Source organism: Pinus tabuliformis, chromosome 3_2, assembly GCF_031772625.1.
Source record: "Pinus tabuliformis cultivar Carrire ecotype Pingquan chromosome 3_2, CPIR1, whole genome shotgun sequence".
NCBI classification, from domain to species: domain Eukaryota; kingdom Viridiplantae; phylum Streptophyta; class Pinopsida; order Pinales; family Pinaceae; genus Pinus; species Pinus tabuliformis.
Genome location: NC_142302.1, coordinates 693,224,948 through 693,247,081, shown reverse-complemented (window position 1 = coordinate 693,247,081; position 22,134 = coordinate 693,224,948). Strand labels below are relative to the sequence as shown.

The 22,134-nt window shown below is 33.4% G+C and overlaps 1 protein-coding gene across 4 annotated transcripts in view; it reads left to right on the top strand.

The window, feature by feature from the left end:
* Positions 1-22,134, top strand: part of LOC149182523 (MADS-box transcription factor 50-like) — a 237,188-nt gene that overhangs the window by 194,099 nt on the left and 20,955 nt on the right. For 2 of the 4 annotated variants that reach the window (XM_089418587.1, XM_089418584.1), the window contains one exon: positions 4,991-5,124. The exons of the other annotated variants lie outside the window; for them this stretch is intronic. The gene's annotated coding sequence lies outside the window, so the exon portion shown is untranslated. Of the gene's footprint in view, positions 1-4,990; positions 5,125-22,134 lie in introns of those variants that run through there. 4 annotated transcript variants of the gene reach the window in all.

Sequence of the window (22,134 nt, the reverse complement as noted above, 5' to 3'; positions counted from 1 at the left end):
CCTTGGTAACTTTGAAGGTGAAGCATGAGATTCATAGTGTAAGCAACTTACAATAACCTGGGCACTTAGAGTAGGGAATGCTCATGTTCATAAGTTCCTAAATGATTTGTATCTCACTAAATGTTGAAGGGCTAGGAACCTTGATAAAGCTCCCATATCTAAAGGATTGGTCTATTCAATTTTGTTTGATGTAATTTTTGTTTAAAGACTATGTATCCCAATATAAAATTCAAGGAAAATATCTCACTTTTACTCAAGGATCAGTACTTTGTGGCTTTAGATTTAGAAGGCATGTTACAAGAACTAGTGGTTTCTTGGAATCTCCCTCTTACAAACATTTTTGTCTCTCTTGACCCACACAAGTTCTTTCTAGCTTGGGTAGATCAAGAATTGGGATAAGCTATTCATTTTATTAAAATTTATGGTTTGAATCTAGAATGAAAACATTTATGGGAGACTTTTCTCCATTTTCATGTCCTCTTAGCTGCAAATGCAGTGTTTGGGGGAGATCTCAATTTTACACTTTCACTTAAATTTATGTAGGGATCTCATCCCCATTAATATCGTCTTGATGACTTTTTTTAATACTTGTTCATATAGCTTCATGTTGTGGATATTTCCCAATGAAATTTCCACCACACCTAAATGAATCGGTGCAGTGGTGAAGAATGTGTGGAAAAATATTATATTGATTCCTTATCTCAAAATGAATTGGTTATGGGCCTTGAATTCTCAAATCTTGGGTAGAAGTAGCAGATATTTTAGATCATCTTGTAGTTGTTTTGAAACTAGTTTCTCGTTTCTCTAGAACTTTGACATATGTCTCTTTTTAAATTTTCTCAAAAATAAAAGATGGAGGAGGTTTATCATAATTTAGTTTCTTCAAACTAGATCACCTTGAATCATTCTTCTAATGTTTTCAAAATAAAACGATTTGCAAGAAGTTTTAAGTAGATGAAAACATATCTTCTCTATTAATTTAAAATCAAATAATAGATGCACATGTAGAAATGAAGCAAAAGCTAAAGAATATCCTTCTAGTTACCCCTTGAATGTTTATGAGGTTTCACTACATTCCATTTTGGATTAAAGAACGGGTCTCTTAGAAAAGGAAAAGTTTCATGGAATTTATAAACTAAGTTCATTTGGATCACAAAACGAGATAACAACAAGTTCTTTTCCAAATCTACTAGGGAGGTACGAAAGCTTAATATCATTTGGTAAATAAGGTTTGGGAGGGATCTTAGGTTTCCTTTTTTGTTGATAAAGTAGAGGTTAGTAAGGATTATTTTAGTTAATTGTCTTCAAAGCCTCCTAGGTATCCTATCTAGGAAATATTTTGAGTTCTAAATATCTTTCACAGATTTTTTATAAAGAAATGAATGAGGAACTATCAAAAGATGTCTCAAAAGAAGAGATTTAGTCTACTCGCTTTTCGATGTAGGAATATAAATTTCTAGGGAAGATGGCATTACAATGGAATTCTATTAAGGATTTTATGAACTCATTAAGGATGACCCTTTTAGAGTACTTATTAAATCCAAATAATTCAACAATATCCTAGGAGAATTCAACTTGACACATAAAGCTCTCATTCCTGAGAAGCCAGATACTTGTTCCATTGAATATTTTTGTGTTTCTCCTATTGTAATATTATCTAGAAGATAATTTCCAATTCAATAGAATCAAGCCAATGTTCAATGATTTTATATTTGAGGGGAAAAATGATTTTCTTTTAAAGAGAAAAATCCATGATGTTATCTCTATGGCTAAAGAAGCCATGCATAAATAAAGGCTTCAAAAGTCAACCTCCATTATATTAAAACTAGATCTCTTGAAGGCAAATCTCAAGGTTAGGTGGGCCTTCCTTTGTTTGGTTTTATCATAAATGGGTATATGAATCCCAATGGTCAATTGTATCATAGATTGTATTTGAACTACAATTTTTCTATATTGATCAATGAATCCCCATCCACATATTTCTAGTCCTTTGGAGGACTCACACTACGTTAACCAATCTCCCCATTAATGTTTCTTTTGGTGGGAAAGGAGATTAGAAAATTGATTGCATAGGCCAAAAATAAAGGGAACCTTAAGGGGTTCAGAGTGTATCCCTTGAGGCCTTAATTCATATGTTGGTTTTATATAATGCAAGCCTTAATGCATATTTTGTTCAGGCATAGGTCGTTTTTCGACAACGTGATTTTGTTGCCTTCAGTAACAATTCACTCATTTAAAATATTCTCGCTGCATATTGTTCTTTATATATATATATATATATATATATATATATATATATATATATATAGTATTAGTATAAATAATCTCTATATATTTTAAAGACCAAAATCAATAATTTTGAGATTCCTTGATGTATATTTTTTTGTTATTAAATTTTTATATTATTATTTTCTAGTTATTAATATATATTTAAATATAGGTATCAATTATATTGGGAAGTACAAAGAATATCTCTCTAAATATTTTAGGGCCAAAATTAATAATTTTATTACAGTATATAAAATTGCATCTAAAAGTGTTGATAGACATTGGCCAAAACAAATACCCTAAAAAATTAAAAATGTTGTAAGTGATGAAAAATCTCCAAATACTAATAGGGTGAGCATCCAAATATTTTATTGATGTGTTTCAATGAATTTTTTCTTATTAATATTTATTTTCTAAATACTAAATGTGCATGGAATGACTTTTATATCTCTTTGATACTAGGTTGTAGTATTATTTTGGATGTTTCATGTACACTCCATGTGGAGTAGTGAGGAAATTACAAATTTATCCCATGTTATTAATTAATTTATATATATCCTTATAAAATTATGTTATTTATAATGAATGTTGATGTATTTTATTTCATTTTTTGTTGACAAATTTTTAATTTTTAAAGTAAGTATTATTTTATTTCTTTTAATATAACTTCACATGACAACATCTCTCCCATATTGAAATGGAAGCTCCTCCCTACTCAATTATTTGAAAAATATAAAAACTGAAATTATGTCTTTTTCATTTAAATTATCAATACTATGTATCATGAATAAATTATATTAAATTATCAATTATTAACCACCAAAAAGAAAATCCTCTCCAAAAATTATATAGTTTCAGAAAAAATTATATAATAATAATATGAGATAAATTCATAATTATTTAATTCATAAAGCAATATAAAATGACATTTGTCAATTTTAATAATAAATAAGTTAAATCAAACATTTATTTATTTGTGCATGTTTATTTATTTGTGCCTTTCCCAGCTAGCTTTTAGTTGACAATTCTTAATAGGCAATATAGTCATGGTTCATTTTTTGAAGTTCCTAACGGGAGGTTTCATTGTATCTAGGTGTTGCTTTACCTACAATAGAAATACGGGAAGTTTCATTGTATCTAGGTGTTGCTTTACCTACCATAGAAGAAGTTTCATTGTATCTAGGTGTTGCTTTACCTACCATAGAAGTACAATGGGTCACTGTTTGTTACTATTCCTATTAGAGTACGACAATCGGGTAGTGTTTTTCATACATTACTGCCACATACACTATTTTCTTTTTTAGTGGTTCTGATCACAACATTTATTTAAATAAATATTGTTCAAATTTTCAAGATTATATTTTCTATTTTGGGTTATCAATTCTAATTATCATAAATAGATTATATTAAATTATCAAACAATCGAATTATTATAATTACTTTTACAAAATGAATTCTCAAAAAAAAAATCGGGAAACTTTTAAAAATTTAGTATAAAAATTTAATTTATAATTGAATATGGTTAAAGAAAATGTTATGATTAAATTCCAAGATTAATATTTCTAAATTAACAAGTTTTTATTTGCATTTTATTTTAAGATATAACAACTTATTAACATATAAATATAAATTCACTTAAAATTTAATATTATTTCTATTCAATATAAATTAGGATAATTTTTTAATTATAATTAAATATACTAAGTAGTTAATAAAATTAATGCCATTATATAATTAAAAAATTAAATAATTATTATCATTATCTTCATTCTAGTATTAATATAGAATAATTAACTTTTATATATATATATATATATATATATATATATATATATTATTATTAAGCAAATTATAATGTAAAATCCATACGTACATAAGTTTACGTTCAAAATTCAAATCCAATCCCTGCATTCTTCTCTAATATTATTATTTATACTTTTTGTCCTTGACGATGATAGAGCTGTCTATCTGGAAAATTGGACGTTTCATAAACATTTAGGTGTTATTTAAAAAATAATAATATTTAATTTAAATTTATAAATTACAATATAAATATATTAAAATAAATATATGAATTTCAAAAATGATTTATCCAATGTAAAATAATATCATTAAATAATATTAATTAATTTAAATTTATAAATTATAACATAAACATATTAAAATAAATATATGAATTTCAAAAACGATTTATGTAAAGTAAAATAATATCATTATAATATCAGTGATAGAAGGATGAAATTGTCAATTTGTTTGAAAAGAAATTTGGTGATATTTTGTAAATCTTAATAACAAGTTTGCAGAGAACAAGTTTGCGACCGATAATAAGAAGTTCATCCCGCAAATCTTTGAAGGAAAAATAACTAACTAAAGATAGTAGAAGAAAAAATGACAAGCATGTTAAGGGAATGAAAGATACAAATATTCTCAGTTACAGTGAACAAAATATATTAACAATGCTCTGACAAGCATGTTAAGGGAATGAAATATACAAATATTCTCAGTTACAGTGAACAAAATATAATGCTCTGACAACCATGTTACTGGAATGAAATATACAAATATTCTCAGTTACAGTGAACGAAATATATTAACAGTGCTCCCATTCTTATGACAACTATATTAAAGGAACCTATAATAACAATGCTGCAATTCATATGACAACTATGTTAAAACAGTAATGCCAAGAACTTCTAATAACAAGATTACAACTTTTGTGCAGACTGTGGCTGTGGCTGCACAGGTGACCTTTTTTAATCAATGTTATAAAACCCGGAGAAGAATGGTTGAAATACCTAATTTTGTCATTCCACACAGCCTATGGCGCCCTAATGGATGGTTTCTCTGAATTTCTGGTAATAATTCAATATGCTGTGTTTTCAAACATTGAAAGGAACAAATTTTATCGCCCTTGCTTTGCCATGTGATGGCTTAACGTTTAATTAGCTATTCGATGATGTCAAAGGAAATGGTAGTTTAGGATTGAGGTGTCTTCTTTATGCTCTCAAATGAAATGGAAGATAAAAGGGAGATAGTAATCATTAGGTCACCTTTTTATTTTTGCACGATGTTTTGCTATTTGTAACTGGTTCTATCACAGTGGCTAAATACATAGAACGAGTAGTGTCCAATGGAAATCAATTAGTAGATATTCCCATTTTATTTGTGAAACCCATTTTGTTATTCGCTACTCATTCTATCTAAAACGCTGAATACTAAGAGGAACAGCACACGAATCACCCAATTTATTTATTTTCAACTTCAGACACTTCAATTTAGTGTTTGTTTTTTACCAAAATTGCTAAAAGTATCTGAACTCTAGCTGCCCATAACTTTATCGGCGAACCGTAACAAATTTTACCCATTTCTCATACTTTTTGGGACATGGCCGGACATACTAACTGTGGTGATAAAACTGATCTCTAGATATAACCATTTTAATAAGTTTTGCGGCGGTGGAATTGTCTGATAACAACTATTTCACCGAAAGCAAATACTGGCAGATCAGTACATTGATGAGGAAAGTGATCGAAAGGGATGAACGACTTACTAGTTGTGGCTTGCAAATTCGTGAATCTCGCCGGTTCCAGAAAAGACGACGGCGACTTCAGCATCACAGAGAACAGAGAGCTCAAATGCATTCGTGAGCAATTGGTTCTTGCGTTTGCGGCTTCTAGGGTTTTCAATGCGTTTCATCAAAAACCACCTTCTTTCTCATTTGCACTACTTTATGCGTTGAATGAGTTGGTATGTCAGTTTCAATCTTTCTATGGTAACTCCACCGTGGATTTGTTCATTGCATGTAAGCCGCTGTGCTGAAACCTCGAGTTACAACGTGTCCCTACGAACAATCAAAATCTAATCGCTGTTCTTCATCGCCGAAAGCGACCTTGCCTGGAAAAGCCAAGTCGTACGAGAGGTATCAAATATTTTTCCGTCAGAAATAATCTAAGGCCCCTCGGGGTATGTCCGCTTTTCTATGTGGAAAAAGTGAACCTAAGCGTTCATGGTATCAAGACGTTTAATAGTAATGTTAAGAGGCTGGAAAGGACTAACCTCAAACCACGCTCATTTTTAGGTTTTCGTGTAATCTCCCCCTACGTCACGAAAGTTTTCTTTTCTTTACAATAATGGACGGATCTATCTTTCATGGGAGAGTTCAACGCTATCATTTATGGTGGACTTCAATATAATGGCGGACTTCAATATGATGCCCTTGGCGTGGAGGGAAGTTCTAGTAGCTATCGAGGGAGTGAAGGTAAGTTCTAGTAGCTATCGAGGAAGTTAACGTGGTAAATTTATCGTGGTGTAAAGACTTCTGGAGTAACGTTGGAATAACGTTATATAATGTATGTGATCCATCCAACATTAATAAATTTATTTTAACTTTATATTGTATTTACTTGTATTTTTATGTTTTAAATTAAAATCCTGCGTAGAGTTTTCTCATTTTATATATTATAACATAAAAGCCTGCATAGAGTTTTCTCATTTTATATATTATGATGTACGGTATAGTAATTCTTTTTGGTTGTATACTAATTTTTTTGATGATGAGTAAAACATGTACACATCTACATTACACTATCAAAGCTATGCATTATGAAAACATTTTATAGGTTTTGTTTTTCCTTATTTTATATATATATAAATTATATTTTAATTTTATGAATTTAAATATTAAAATATTTTTATGATAATAATAAAGACTATTTTTTCTTTCTCATTATTTTTATATAAATAAAATTAATATATTTTTTTTAAATAAAAATTTAAATATGTTATTTATTGGGGTAGTTATATAAACTAAATGATTGGTAAATACTCATAGGTATCAATCACTAAATAAGATAAAAATATTTACTTCATAATAAATCTCAGGTTATTAATATCCAAAACATCTTAAAATTAAAAAAATTATAATTATAAATATTCTTGTTAATAGTTATAAAAATAACTAATATATAAGTCAAACATAAAAAATTATAATTATAAATATTCTTGTTAATAATTATAAAAATAACTAATATATAAGTTAAACATAGTATGGAATAGGATTCTTATGCATGGACATTTACCCCACTTTACCATGAAGATTCTTAATGTCTAAATATACTTTGTTATAGTAAAATGGGACAATATCATGATTATCAATAACACCCCAAAAAACTATATTTTATTTCATATAATACTTTCTCACAGGATAATTTTTTTTAACTGGCTGGTTCGAAACCGGTCGACAAAAGTTTTTCTATGTGATTTTCGCCCAAGATTCCTCAACAAATTGATATGGATCACAGAAGTCTCAATTCAGTAAGAGAAAAAATAGCCTCACTACTTTGGAGACAGATCTCAACCTTTGATTTGTGTATAATATTCTACAATATTCCATGGAAGTTAAATCCATATCACCCACTTAATAATTATTGACAATTGAAATCAAAATTTTTGAAACCCTATTAGAAAAATAAATATGCCATCCACTAGTTATCATTTTTTTTTTTTTGTATTTAGAAGATTAAAAAACTGTATGCATTTTGAAGAATACAAAGAGGCATCAAATTTCTTAATGTGTAAACCTCTTTAAGTGTGAAACTTAAAAAGACATTTGCATTACAAAAGATACATTTGTAATTCAAGAGATTTGATCATTGGTAGATTCGTGGTTAATATAGACACACAAATATGGGCATTGAAATAATTTATTTATAAACTTAGGTCATGTTAATTATTTTTTATTAATATATTTTAAGGAACACCTTAATATTACTTAATTGTCCATATTAAAATATGTTAGTTACAATTCAAGTTGCTTTTTATTCATATTTTTAAATACCACATTAGTTCTATATTAATAATTAAATGAATTATATTATTCTTATTAAATGCTAATTGACTTATTTTACTTTCAATTACTTCTTCCCTTTGGGCATTAAAATATTTTATTATTCTTAACATTAAATTATATATTATTTTAGGGATGGCATGACGGGGGATTCTTATAAATCTCGAAGGAACAATTATGCATTATAAATCCCTAGCAAACAATTATGGATAAATTCTAGTGGGTTTTAGGTGGAAAATCCAATATGAGTTTCTCATGGGTTTGATAATAGTTCTCTGAAGAGGAGTCAAAAATAGTAGAATTCTCTAGTATTTGAAAACGGACTCTCAAGACAGTGTGCTAAAATTATTGGTTTGCGGAATAAAAATTATTCTTTAGACCTTCTCATCCTTCTTTCCCTTCCACATTCTTCGATCTCTAAACTCGGAAGACGATCTCCTTGCCAATAAGGCTTCTCTGTTGGCTGGAGAAAAAATTAAAATAAATATCATTGGTTGTTTTGCATATATTCCTTAGGACGTTCACGGTTTTCTTGCAACCCTATTTTTGCCCTACCTTCCCCCTAATATTTTTTTGCCTAATGATCTATATGGTCCTACTCTTATCACTCCCCTTCCCTGTTTCTTGTGGTTGCTCCCTTACCCGCCCTTTCTCAATTCCACCTTTGCTCTTTCATGTGCCATGATGTCACGCTACCTCCCTTCCCTCAAATCAACGACATCTTGGAAATTCACTTGCCATCCCATCGTGGCAGCATATCAACTCAGTCTGTATGTAGTTGTCCCTCCCATGCATTCTTTTGATTTCGTCATCCTTCGCCATATGCAATTTCGCATTTCAAGCCTCAAACCTCTCTCTTCTAGCGTGCTTCCATTAATGGCACATTTGGGTCTCATACTTTCATACAAGTTTGAGAAAATGAAATATGCGATAGGTGCCCATTCAGATGGATCAGTGATGACGATGGTATCTTGATATGGTGAAATACTGCAAAAACATCTCATGGCCCTTGTGTGGAATTTTGCCATCACTGGAATTGAATTGTAGAGCGATATTGAGCCGATGTATGATGCGGTAGGAGTCAGTTCAGTTATTGTAGGGATGATGATGGCACCTTAGGATGCCAAAAATAAATCATGGAAATGCAGTTAAATTGAGGGTTGAACGCACTCCAGCTTTCACGGGTTGTGTTCATCTAGAACTTGGGTCTAATCTCTCGTTGATTAATTATTGGATGATTTTTTTGGGTTAATAGAGTGGCGTCGAGTAGAAGAAATTCTTGAACGCTCAATGATGACCCTCATGGAGTCTGCTTCCCTTCTGGTGCATAGTTTAGTCCACGGCTAAAACATCAATGCAGTTGGATATCTTGGTGCCTTTCTCTTTCTGGCGCGGAGGTAGAAGTTTCAAGTTTTCTCAATTCGGGTATTATCCTCAGTTCAGTTCAAATTGTAAGTGTATTTCTCTATAGTGGAAACGATACGGATTTGCAAACAAAGGCCAGTGGATAGTGTTTTTGAGACCTAATTGTCTTAACAAGGTTAAAGTTTCTATATGGGGTTTAGGGTCTCTCGAAACCACCCTCTGTAGTTTGGAAAATTCCCACTCAAGTCAAAATTTTTAATTGAACCTCTGTATTATTCCTATTGTTGAATTCTAAGTGTCCCTCAAATGGAGCTAGTTTGGAAAATTCCCACTCAAATCAAAATTTTCAATTGAACCTCTCTATTATTCCTATTGTTGAATTCTAAGTGTCCCTCAAATGAAGCCAAGTTACTCTAATTGTGACTCCTTTTCCTCTTCAATATGTACCCAATGCAGGAAGGAACATACAAAGTTAAGAAAGAAATTTATGACTTCCATTTCATGGTATATCAACAATGTGCTTCTGAGAATGCTGCTATAGACTTCATTGAATCTCAGCAGCAAAGAATTCCATGTTTGGAAGACGAGGTGGATGCCCTATACAACATAATGGAAAACCTTCAGATCTAGCTAGCAAATCTATACAGTCCAACAATGGAGCAAATCTATACAGTCCAACAATGGAGCGAGTGTGGGACTTCGATCTTTATCGACCTGCAGACCCTTCTGAGTAGTTTGGATATGAAACGATCAATCGTATTTGGATTTTTTTTCTAATTTTGTCGGATATATACTACTAGTTTAATAAGAGTACTCCTTGTAGACATCATCTGTTTTGTAAATTGGGTAGGGTAGTTAGTAGCAGTTTTGATATACCAGCAACTTATGATCAGATTGATCATGTAATTCCCCTGGGTATTTTCCGCATCTGGCCAAAGACTTAATACATATAAGTACTAAATTATACTCACAATAAAAAGTGAAAATATAAACTTTTTATATTATTATTCTAATTACTTAACCTTTCTCCAAACTTGATATAAATTTAGGTCACTTAAACTTTTTATATTATTATTCTAATTATTTAACCTTTCTCCAAACTTGATATAAATTTAAGTTACTTACCATGTACATTGAAATATTTTGTTTATGAGAAAGAGGGAGTGAAATAATTTTACCGCGTTTCTTTATATTATGTTATGATACTTTTATCCACACTATTTTTGTAGTTAAGGAAAATATCTTTTTTTTTGAAGAATGTGGGAAGGATTGTCCAATGACACTCTCGGCGTACAATAAATAAAATTATATAAAAATGAAATTTCAAAATGAAAATTCAATTACATTATTTATATCTCTTTTTTTTTCAACTAAAGGACTCTCAGCCATTCCAATTGAAGTGTCCTAATAATGAAATGTTTTTTATAATGATTTTTTTAATGTTAACTATCAATGTTATATTTAGTACATAAAAAAATATAGATCTCACTTATATTACAATGTATAAAGCCATTATAATTTAGACAATTAATAATCAATAATGAATCTCTAAATGTGCATTTGTACAAAAACATCTTAGTATAAGGGTTAAGAGTGATCAAATCTCTTGAGGTGCAATCCTAGGTTAGAGTGCAAAACTTGAAAAAGGTTTGCACCTCAACATCTTTAATCTCTTTGGGCTTAATAAATCAGTGATTAAAATAGATCTATATTGGTAATATATATACCATGTGTAACTTTTCATTATTTCAATTTTATTTTTGAATGGGTAAATGGAAATATTTCTTTGAAAGTCACCTTCACTACATGTGACTGTGCACAAGTTAAACACGTAATTCCAACAAATCTTTGCTAGGTTTTAAACAAAATTGACAAAAACAGATATGAAAAATGACCAAACTATAAAATAATAAGAGTACTTGAAATGTTTTAGGATGTTTTGACCACCAAAATAATTTATTTTTTTCAGTTGCTTTATATAATGCATACATATATGCATAGTTGAAATTAAAAGATTTTACTTAATATGGGAATTGGAATATTTTATTCATGAATATTGGTGATATTAAAATATTTTTATAATATTAATATATTCTCAGCTACATGTCCATGTTAGCTATGTTTCATTGTGAAATATTTAATTTACCGCATATATTGTTTTTTTTTTAATTATTAATATTAAGAATTGAATGAATTACACATCTTTCTCATACTGAGTTGAAGAATAAACTTCTCGATCAATTATTTATGCTAGGAAGTCACATAAAAAAAATATTGGACCATAATATATATATGGAAAGATTAACAAAAAGAAGTGTGCAATATTTTTTAATAATTAACTTAATATACACTTTTGGCAGACACCAAGTTGGTATCTAGTTTAGCGATGTAGTAGAATCATTTTATGGGTAAGCTGAAAACATGATAGAATGAAGATGATGCAAGGGGAGTAACGCATATAGGTATATAAAGTTTCCATGGATGAATGGTTCATTAACCATGTGCGAGAAGGAGTTTCCTAGAGAAGTAATAAATACAATAGTTGGTTAGTGATGTACTTGAGTGAATGGCTAAACTTTTATATGGACTTCAACAATGTCTATGATTTGTAGGTATAACAAGAAGATTGACAATGAACAATGAACATGACCAAATATTAGGGATGAGTAATTAAAAAAACAAAGATGGAAAAAGATATTAATTTAATGAAAATTTCTCATTAAAAGGGAATGTGAAGTAACAATTCCTATTTGCAAAGTTTGATGGATAATATGATGAATGATGTAATAATGTAAGATCATTCTAGAAGTAGGAGAGACTCGGACGCAGGACAAAGAGCTAGGGTTTTCAAGCTTCTATAGGGACTTCAACATGATCAAATCACTTTCGAAGAAAAAAGGGGGGGAACCAGAACTTTACGCAAAGACTCTTCAGCATTTCAAACTTTTATAGATAATATGAAGCTAGTAGACACTGATATGAGTAATGGTCTCTTTACTTGGAACAATAAAAGAGGAGGAGAGTCTCAAGTAGCCTCAAAGTTAGACAAATTCATAATCTCAAAGGACCTTATGCTCACCGACAAGGAAATGATAGCGAGAATTCTCCCCTTTGGAGGCTTGGACCATTGACTTGTTCAACTTGAGGTTCAGGGCATTGGTACTCCTAGGAACAAACCTTTTAGATTTGAGAATATCTGGCTCACCCATCAAGATTTCATTAAAAACATTGCAAAATGGTGGACAAAAGATCTGCATATTCAAGGTATAAGAATGTTCTTGCTACACAAAAGACTAAAGCACATCAATCTTAGACTGAAAGACTAGAACAAGAATGAATTTGGCAATATTTTTTAAGCGAAAAAAGTTGTTGAAGATAAAATGCAGGAACTCAATCAAGCCCTTATCATGGATGGCTTTGATAAAGTTAGAAATGATCAAGTCACCAAAAATCATCAAGACTAGGAGAATTTATGTAAACAAGAGGAAATATTTTGGGGACAAAAATCTAGAGTTCAATGGCTAAAAGAAGGGGAGTGAAACACTAGATTTTTCCACAGATCCACCATGGTAAATAGATCTCATAATAGGATCTCTTCAATCAAGGACGAGGGAGGTCATCTACTTTATTCCCATGAAGATATAGGAGTTGTGTTAGTTTAGCACTTTCGAGGTATATCAAAGGAAACCATTTCAGACAAAGATCATTTTATGAGGGACTTAACAAGGCATATACCTCGGCTGCTTACTAGAGAGGATAATTTCAATCTCAATAGGCCAGTGACTGAAGAGGAGGTTAGTGAGGTCATCAAAGAAATGTAGAATGGTAAAACAACAAGTCCTGATGGATTTAATGTGGATTTCTTTAAAGCTTGCTGGAATATTGTTAAACAGGATATTCTGAATGTAGTGGAAGATTCCAAGATGAATAGAACTACTTTGAAGGTGCTCAATACTTCCTTCAACTCCCTGATCCCCAAACAGGACAATTTTCAGACTCCAGACAGGTTTAGACCCATAGCTTTGTGTAATGTGGTATACAAGATAATATCCAAGGTTGTTTCCAATAGACTCAAACCACTTCTTCCTACTCTAGTCTCTGTGGAGCAATCTATTTATGTGGAGGGCAGACAAATTCTCAATAACATCATTCAATCACATGAGGTGGTGCACTCATTGACAAGCAATAGGAAGGCTGGAATGATTATGCAATTGGACCTAGCCAAAGCTTATGATAAGTTGAATTGGACCTACATCAAGAATGTCCTTAATGCTTTTGGGTTTGATCATAACTGGGTAAGATGGGTCATGGCCCTGGTAACCTCTTCTAGCTTTTCAATTATAGTTAATGGCTCTCCTTCTAAGACTTTTACTCCTTCAAGAGGCTCAGGCAGGGAGATCCACTCCCTCCCTTTCTCTTCATCCGCATGATGGAAGGACTTGGTTAGTCTATCCAACATGTTAGAAAATTATATATTACAGAGCAATGGAACACATAAAATATTGCAGAAATATAAACATAGAAAACGCACAAAACAAGAGAGACACAGATATACGTGGTTCACCCAGTTTGGGCTACGTCCACCCCGAACATCCAGTCCTTCCTTTCTATTATCGAGCAAAATGAAGAGACACAACCTACAGCAAATCCGCTGTAATATCCTCTGTTTTCTCTCACAGTATCACCTCTCTATTTCTCGCTCACAGAATACACATCTATCACACAGCCTCAAATACAATACCCTCATACAAAGAGAGGGGTTGCCTTCTAGGGCAAAAAACCCTAAACTAAACATAAGTTCTACCGTTAGATCATCCACCTCATGAACGGCCCAGATTGACTAGAAATTACTATACCTTTACAAGGCAATTTTATAGCTGTTTTTAGCTTCGAGGGCGCTGCCCCCGAAACCCCCCGCCAGGGGGGGGGCTCCCAAAGGTCGCAGCCACCCCCCTCTGGACCCCCGCTGCAGCGAATATTTTATGGGCAGCGTTGCCGCCCCCATTTCGAACTGGGGTCCTATGTGGCAATACCTTTGAATATAGAAGATAATCAGGCTCCACACCCAACAATCTCCCACTTGGAGACTAATTGTATTAACTCCACCGCTGCTCCATTTGCTGGACAATGACTCCTCTTTGGACCTGGCTGTTTCTCATCTTCATCGTCATCCTTGAAGACCAACTGAAACTGAGCATATTCTCAGTTCTCCCTGGTTACAACTTTTGTTAGCATATCTGCAGGATTCTGGCTAGTGTGTATCTTTTCCAGCTTCAACTCTCCATCTTCCAACACTGATCGGATGAAATGGTACTTGAGCTGTATGTGTTTAGTCCTGGAATGAAATGCTGAGTTCTTTGGAATATGAATGGCACTTTGGCTATCACTCTATAACGTGCCCATATCATGCTCCTTACCCAATTCACCCATAAACCTTTGTAACCAAATCATTTCTTTATTAGCCTCTGTAGCAGCAACATACTCTGCTTCTGTTGTTGAAAGTGCAACAACACTTTGGATTTTTGAAACCCAACTGACAGCTGTTCCTCCAACAGTAAATACATATCCTATAGTGCTCCTCCTGTTATCTCTGTCACCTGTCATATCTGCATCAACATATCCTTGTAGGCAGATGTTTGAACCACCAAAGCATAATGCTTGATTTGTGGTACCTTTCAAATATCTAAGAATCCATTTCACTGCCATCCAATGTTCCTTTCCTGGATTGTTCATGTACCTGCTTACAACTCCCACTGCATGTGCAATATCAGGCCTTGTGCAGACCATTGCATACACTAAGCTTCCAACTGCTGATGCATATGGAACTTTAGACATATAATCCATGTCTTCTTGGGTCTTTGGGCACATTTCCTTGCTAAGTTTGAAAGGGCTAGAAAAAGGTGTACTAACTGGTTTTGCATTGTGCATGTTAAATCTTTTCAACACCTTTTGTATGTACTCATTCTAAGACAATGTTAATTTACGATTTTTTCTGTCTCTAGTTATTCTCATACCAAGGATTTGTTTTGCAGCTCCCAAATCCTTCATTGCAAATGAATTTGCCAATTTTCTTTTGAGCACATTTATTTCCTGCATGTTAGATCCTGCAATAAGCATGTCATCTACATACAATAACAATATAATATAGCTGCCATCATTTTGCTTTTTCAAATAAACACAATGATCAGAGTGACATCTAGTATAACCTTGTTCAGACATAAACTTGTCAAATTTTAGATACCACTGCCTTGGAGCCTGTTTTAAGCCATACAAGCTCTTCTTCAACCTGCACACTAGTTTCTCCTTCCCTTTCACCTCATATCCTTGTGGCTGCTGCATATATATCTCTTCCTCCAAATCCCCATGGAGAAAGGCTGTCTTTACATCTAACTGCTCAAGATGCAAATCTTCAGCTGCTACAAGACTTAAAATAGTTCTGATTGAAGTAATTTTAACAATAGGAGAAAATATTTCATCAAAATCAATACCTTTCTTCCGTGCAAACCCCTTCACCATAAGTCTAGCTTTATACCTTTGTTTTCTTCCATCTTCTTCCTTCAGCCTGTAAACCCATTTATTCTTCAATGTAGTTTTTCCTACAGGCAACCTGACTAAATCCCATGTCTGGTTATGCATTAAGGAGTCCATCTCTTTTTCCATGGCTACCTCCCACTTCTTCTTGCTTTCAACCTGCATTACTTCTTCATAACATTCGGGTTCACCGGAATCAGTCAACAATAAATAATATAATGAAGGAGAGTATCGTTCAGGGGGTCTACTCATCTTGGTAGATCTTCTAACACCACTTTCAGGTGTTTGGGGTGCCTGTTGTTGTTGTGGTTGTTGATTATTGTTATTTTCAGGCACCTTTACTTTTTCAGTGATTTCATCAAAGGCCTCACAACCAAAAGGCTTTAAAATAGAGTAGTTTACCTTTTTACCTATCCATGCTTCCTCTGGAACACCACCATCCAAGGAACTTGAAGGGCCTCTATTTATTAGATAAACAACAGTATCTACAGCATCTGCCCAAAACTGTAAAGGCAATCCTGCATGCAATCTCATGGACCTTGCACGCTCCATGATTGTTCTATTCATCCTTTCTGACACACCATTTTCTTGTGGTGTTCTTAGAACTGTCTTCTCTCTGCAAATTCCATGCTATGAACAGTACCTATCAAACTCGTTGCTGCAATATTCACCTCCATTGTCTGATCTAAGACACTTCAATTTCTTTCTTGTCTCAATCTCAACCAAAGCTTTCCATTTCTTGAAAGTATCAAATACATCAGATTTATTCTTAATACAATAAATCCAAGTTTTTCTAGTTGCATCATCAATAAAAGTAACATAATAACGAGAGCCACCGAGAGATGATACCTGAGCAGGTCCCCATACGTCTGTATGCACAAGCTCTAATTTTTCATTCTTCTTTTCTTTCCCAACTCTGAGAAATCTGCCTCTCTTCTATTTTCCATAAATGCAGTTCTCACAGAAGTCCAAATCAACATTCTTCAAACCCGGCAACAAATTCCTTGAGTGAAGAATCTTCATCCCCTTTTCACTCATGTGTCCGAGCCTATGATGCCATAATGCTGCATCTGCTCCTTTGGAAGTTAAAGCATTAACAGAGTTAGAAATACCATTGCATAAATACAATGTACCAACCTTTTCACCTTTTGCTATTACCAGGGCTCCTTTAGTGACCTTCCAAGCTTTATCTGTAAAAGTTGTCACACAACCTTCACCGCCTAACTGCCCTGTTGAAATCATATTTTTCTTTAGATCTGGAACATGCCTTACCTCCTTTAATATCCATTGGTTTCCATTCTGCTGTTTTACAAGAACCTTACCCATTCCAACGATTTTACAGGGTTCATCATCACCCAGACGAACTTGTCCAAAATCTCCTTGAACATAGTCATGAAAGTATTTCTTATCAGGTATGGCATGGAATGAAGCCCCTGAATCTACCACCCAGGAATCAGTAATATTTTTGAAAGAAAGAATCAAAGCATCTTGTAACACCTCACCTGTCACATTTGCTTCATGATTGTTTTCTTGCTGTGCATCTCCTTCTTTTCCCTTCTGAGATCTACAATCTTTCTTTAGGTGTCCTTTCTTTCCACATTTCTAGCACACTATCCCCGATCTGGACTTGGATCTTCCTTTCCTTGATTTACTGCGATATCCTGAGCTCTTTCCTCTTTCCATTTTTCTTCCTCTAGACTCTGCACTCAAAGCATTTCCCGATGTCTCACCGAAGCTTTTCCGTCGCATTTCCTCGCTAAGGATAGCACCGACAACATCATCAAACTTTAAAGTACTAGATCCAGAAACGGAGTTACTAATGGCCATTACCAAACCATTCCAACTTTCTGGTAATGAGCACAAGAATAATAGAGATCTAACTTCATCATCAAAGTTTACCCCTACAGAACTTAACTGACTTGTAACTGTATTAAAATCATTTAAATGGTTTGCAACAGATCCACCTTCCGACATATTCATATTAAATAACCGTTTCATAAGAAATACCTTGTTGAGGCCGAGGGTTTTTCATATAGTTTCAACAACGTCTGCATCAAACCCTCTGTCGTGGTTTGCTTCGAAATGTTGAAGGCGACTGACGCAGCAAGGCACAACCGTATTGTTCCGAGTGCCTTTCTATCGAGAAGGTTCCATTCTTCGTCTTTCATACCCGTCGGCATCTTTGTTTTTCCGCCCAATGGTAGGTATAGATCTTTCTGATACAGATAATCTTCCATCTGCATCTTCCACAGCGAGAAGTTTTGGCCGTTAAATTTCTCGACCCTAAACTTACCATCTTCCGCCATTGCTCCCACTCAAACCAGGAACCCTTCTTTCCTGTGATTTTATCAGCCAAATAGACCTTCGGCTCTGATACCAGTTGTTAGAAAATTATATATTACGGAGCAATGGAACACATAAAATATTGCAGGAATATAAACACAGAAAATGCACAAAACAAGAGAGACACAGATATACGTGGTTCACCCAGTTTGGGCTACGTCCACCCCGAACAGCCAGTCCTTCCTTTCTATTATCTAGCAAAATGAAGAGACACAACCTACAACAAATCCGCTGTAATATCCTCTGTTTTCTCTCACAGTCTCACCTCTCTGTTTCTCGCTCACAGAATACACATCTATCACACAACCTCAAATACAATACCCTCATACAAAGAGAAGGGTTGCCTTCTAGGACAAAAAACCCTAAACTAAACATAAGTTCTACCGTCAGATCATCCGCCTAATGAACGGTCCAGATTGACTAGAAATTACTATACCTTTACAAGGCAATTTTACAGTTGTTTTTAGCTTTTAGGCTCCACACCCAACACAACATGCAAAAGAAGTTGGTAATATCAATGGTCTCCAACTTTCCGAGACCGGATAGGCTTTGACCCATCAACAATTTGTTGATGATACTATGTTATAGGGAATCCCCACGGTCAAAGAAGCACTAACGTATAAACAAATCTTGTGTGACTTTGCCATGGCTACAGGTATGGAAGTTAATATCTCCAAATATAATTTTTTTTCTTTAATACCAATATTTCTATTCGGAGAAATATCTCCAGAATTCTGGGCTTTCAAAGCTATGTCCTTTCTTCCAAATACTTGGGAGTCCCTCTAACTGATAAACCTTTACACAAGAGAATTTGTGAGTCGGTGATTAATAAGATGCAGGATAAAATCAGGAAATGGACTATTAGATCTTTAAACTTGGCTAGCTGGTTAGTGCTTAGAAAAGTTGTTATTGAATCAATCCCGGTCTTCATGCCAAGGATAATTTTATGGGCGAATGTTCGCCCTTTGGCGAAATTAAGGGGTTTTAAATTTTTAGTGGGCGAATATTTTGTATCATAGTACATTTTTACAAATCACCTCAAATAGCCCACCTTATTTTAAGGGAGAGGGTAAAAAAGGTAAATTTAGCCCTTGAAATTAGGACTTACAACCTTCCATTCGCCCATTTTCAAGAATAGGTTTTATTTAAGTAAATCCATTCGCCCATTTTCAAGAATAGGTTTTATTTAAGTGAATCCTATGGGCCAAATACCATATTTATAAAAGAGGTATGGTAAATTAATAAAAATATAAATAAATGAGAGGTATGGTAAATAAATAAAACATTTTTTATATTTACTCCTTAAGTCACCTTATATACATGTAACGGTGTAAACAAATAAAAATATAAGTAAAGTGGAGATATGGTAAATAAATAAAACGTCTTTTTATACTTACTCAAACGGTATGGTAAATAAATATAAATATAAATAACTTAGACGTATCGTAAATAAATAAAACCTCTTTCTATATTTAGTCCATAACCCTCGTTCTATTTATGAAGGCTCAAGAAAGAGGTTTTATTTAAGTGAATCCTATGGGCCAAATACCATATTTGTAAAAGAGGTATGGTAAATTAATAAAAATATAAATAAACGAGAGGTATGGTAAACAAATAAAACATTTTTTTATATTTACTCCATAAGTCACTTTATATTTACGAACACTAAAAAAATGGGTTATATTTAGGTGAAACCTATGGCCAAAATACTATGGGACAAATACCATGGACTAGATTGTTATTAATACCATGCAAAAAACCATTATTAACCCTAATATTAAAATTAATAAAAATAAAAATGGCACATGGTATTGACCCATGGTATTCACCAAAATGGCACATGGTATTGACCCATGGTATTCACCTGGAATGTAGCCTATTTAAATGGGGGAATTAAACCGGCATGTAGCCTATGCTAAGATTCACTAGGACTTTACAAAGTTTTATTATTTAGTGAAAGACTCGCCAAGATCTTACAAGATTTTATAATTGAGTAAAATATTCGCCATGCCTAGTGAGAGATTCCCCAAAAAATTATATATACATATTATATTATTGATAAAATCGCCTTCCATTTTTCCTATATACCATGGAGATTCGCCCATTTATTATATTTATAAATTTAGGGGGGGTTCTTAAAATTTTCCCTGCTTCATGCTATCAGCCCTTCCAGCTCCAAAAGGAGTTTTGCAACAATTTAGAACCATTCAAAGATTCTTTCTTTGGGGTAAGGGGGAGGAAAGAAAGAAATGGGCCTTGGTAGGCTGGGATAAGATTTGCAAACCTAAAAACGATGGGGGTCTTGGATTGGATGATCCGGAAGTACTAATGAAAGTTTTAGGGGAAAAATTATGGTGGCGTTGGGTAAAAGACCCAAAGGCTTAGTGGGCTAGCATCTGGAAAGAAAAATATGCTAGCTCTTGGCAAAATAATGATCACATAAGGATGCCTGGCATCATAAAGGGCTCACAGATCTGGAATAAGGCCTGGGAGAATAGAGGCTTAGTAAAAAAAATAGATTCTGGCAAATAAGAGAGGGAGATATTACTTTGTTTTGGGAGGATAAATGGAAACAAGAACCTACACTATTAAGAGAGGACCTTCTGGACCTCAAGAAAGAGACAGATACCAAAGGTTTATTTAAGGTGAAAGATTTTTGGGATCAAACCAATAGTGAAGGAAAATGGAGAACCTGGAAGAATATAGATTACAGGGATGACAACCCCTTGAAAGCAAAAGCAGAGGCACTTCTGAAAATGTTGGAACAAAAGAAAATTTTAGTGACAAGGGGGCATGACCAACTTAGATGGGGCAACAATAATGAAGGTACCTTCAATCTTAAGGAGGAAAAACGCATACTCCTTGAGTTGGACTCCAATGTACTAGACAGGGTATGGCAAAACCTTTGGAGGCATCAAGGATGGATGAAGATCAAACTCTTCATGTGGCTGGTACATCATAAGAAAATTCTGGCTTGGGATAACATTCGAAAGAGGGGTGTTCTGGGTCCTTCCAGATGCCAGCTCTGTCAAGCCCAAGAAGAAACAATGGAGCACCTTATCAAAAGTGCTGATGCTGAGAGGGTTTTTATTCGACACTACATAAAAAATCCTGAGTCTATTAGTCTCCCATGTGCCAATAGGTCTCAAGCCTCTTGTTGATTAGACTGACCATTATAATATATTTATAATATTATGAAAGGATAATTCCCAAGGAGGATAGCTCATTACTAATTAATTTTTGGATCACACTGCCATTGTCTTGGTAAATTTCTCCACATCAGACTAGTTCAAAGTCTTAGATATGCAAGCTTCTACATTCATAGTGGATACTTCAATATTAATTAATTTTTGGATCATATTAATATTACATTGATAAAGTTCTCTAGTACATTGGGTTAGTTTAAAACTTACACGAGCAAGCTTCTAAATTCATAATTTGTGGTGAAATGAAGCTTTTCTCTGAATCTTTAGATGAACAAGAATTTTACAACTACATTTTAGAACAATTTCCTGAGCAATTTGGTGTTCTAGTTTTGATAATTGAGAATTACTTGAATCAACATTATAAAGGATACGTAGAAGATCTTCATAACATAAGGTCTCTTATGAATAATTATTTCCAATGGGAGAGGGGCACAAATTGTTCTTGTGGTTTAATCATGCTCAATCATATTCCCATGGATAACAAACATTTAAGTCTAGAATTCTCAAATAATTCAGTGGGGCTTAACGAAATGGAGGAAAATGGAAGACAATAAGGAAATGCTTATTGTGGTACTT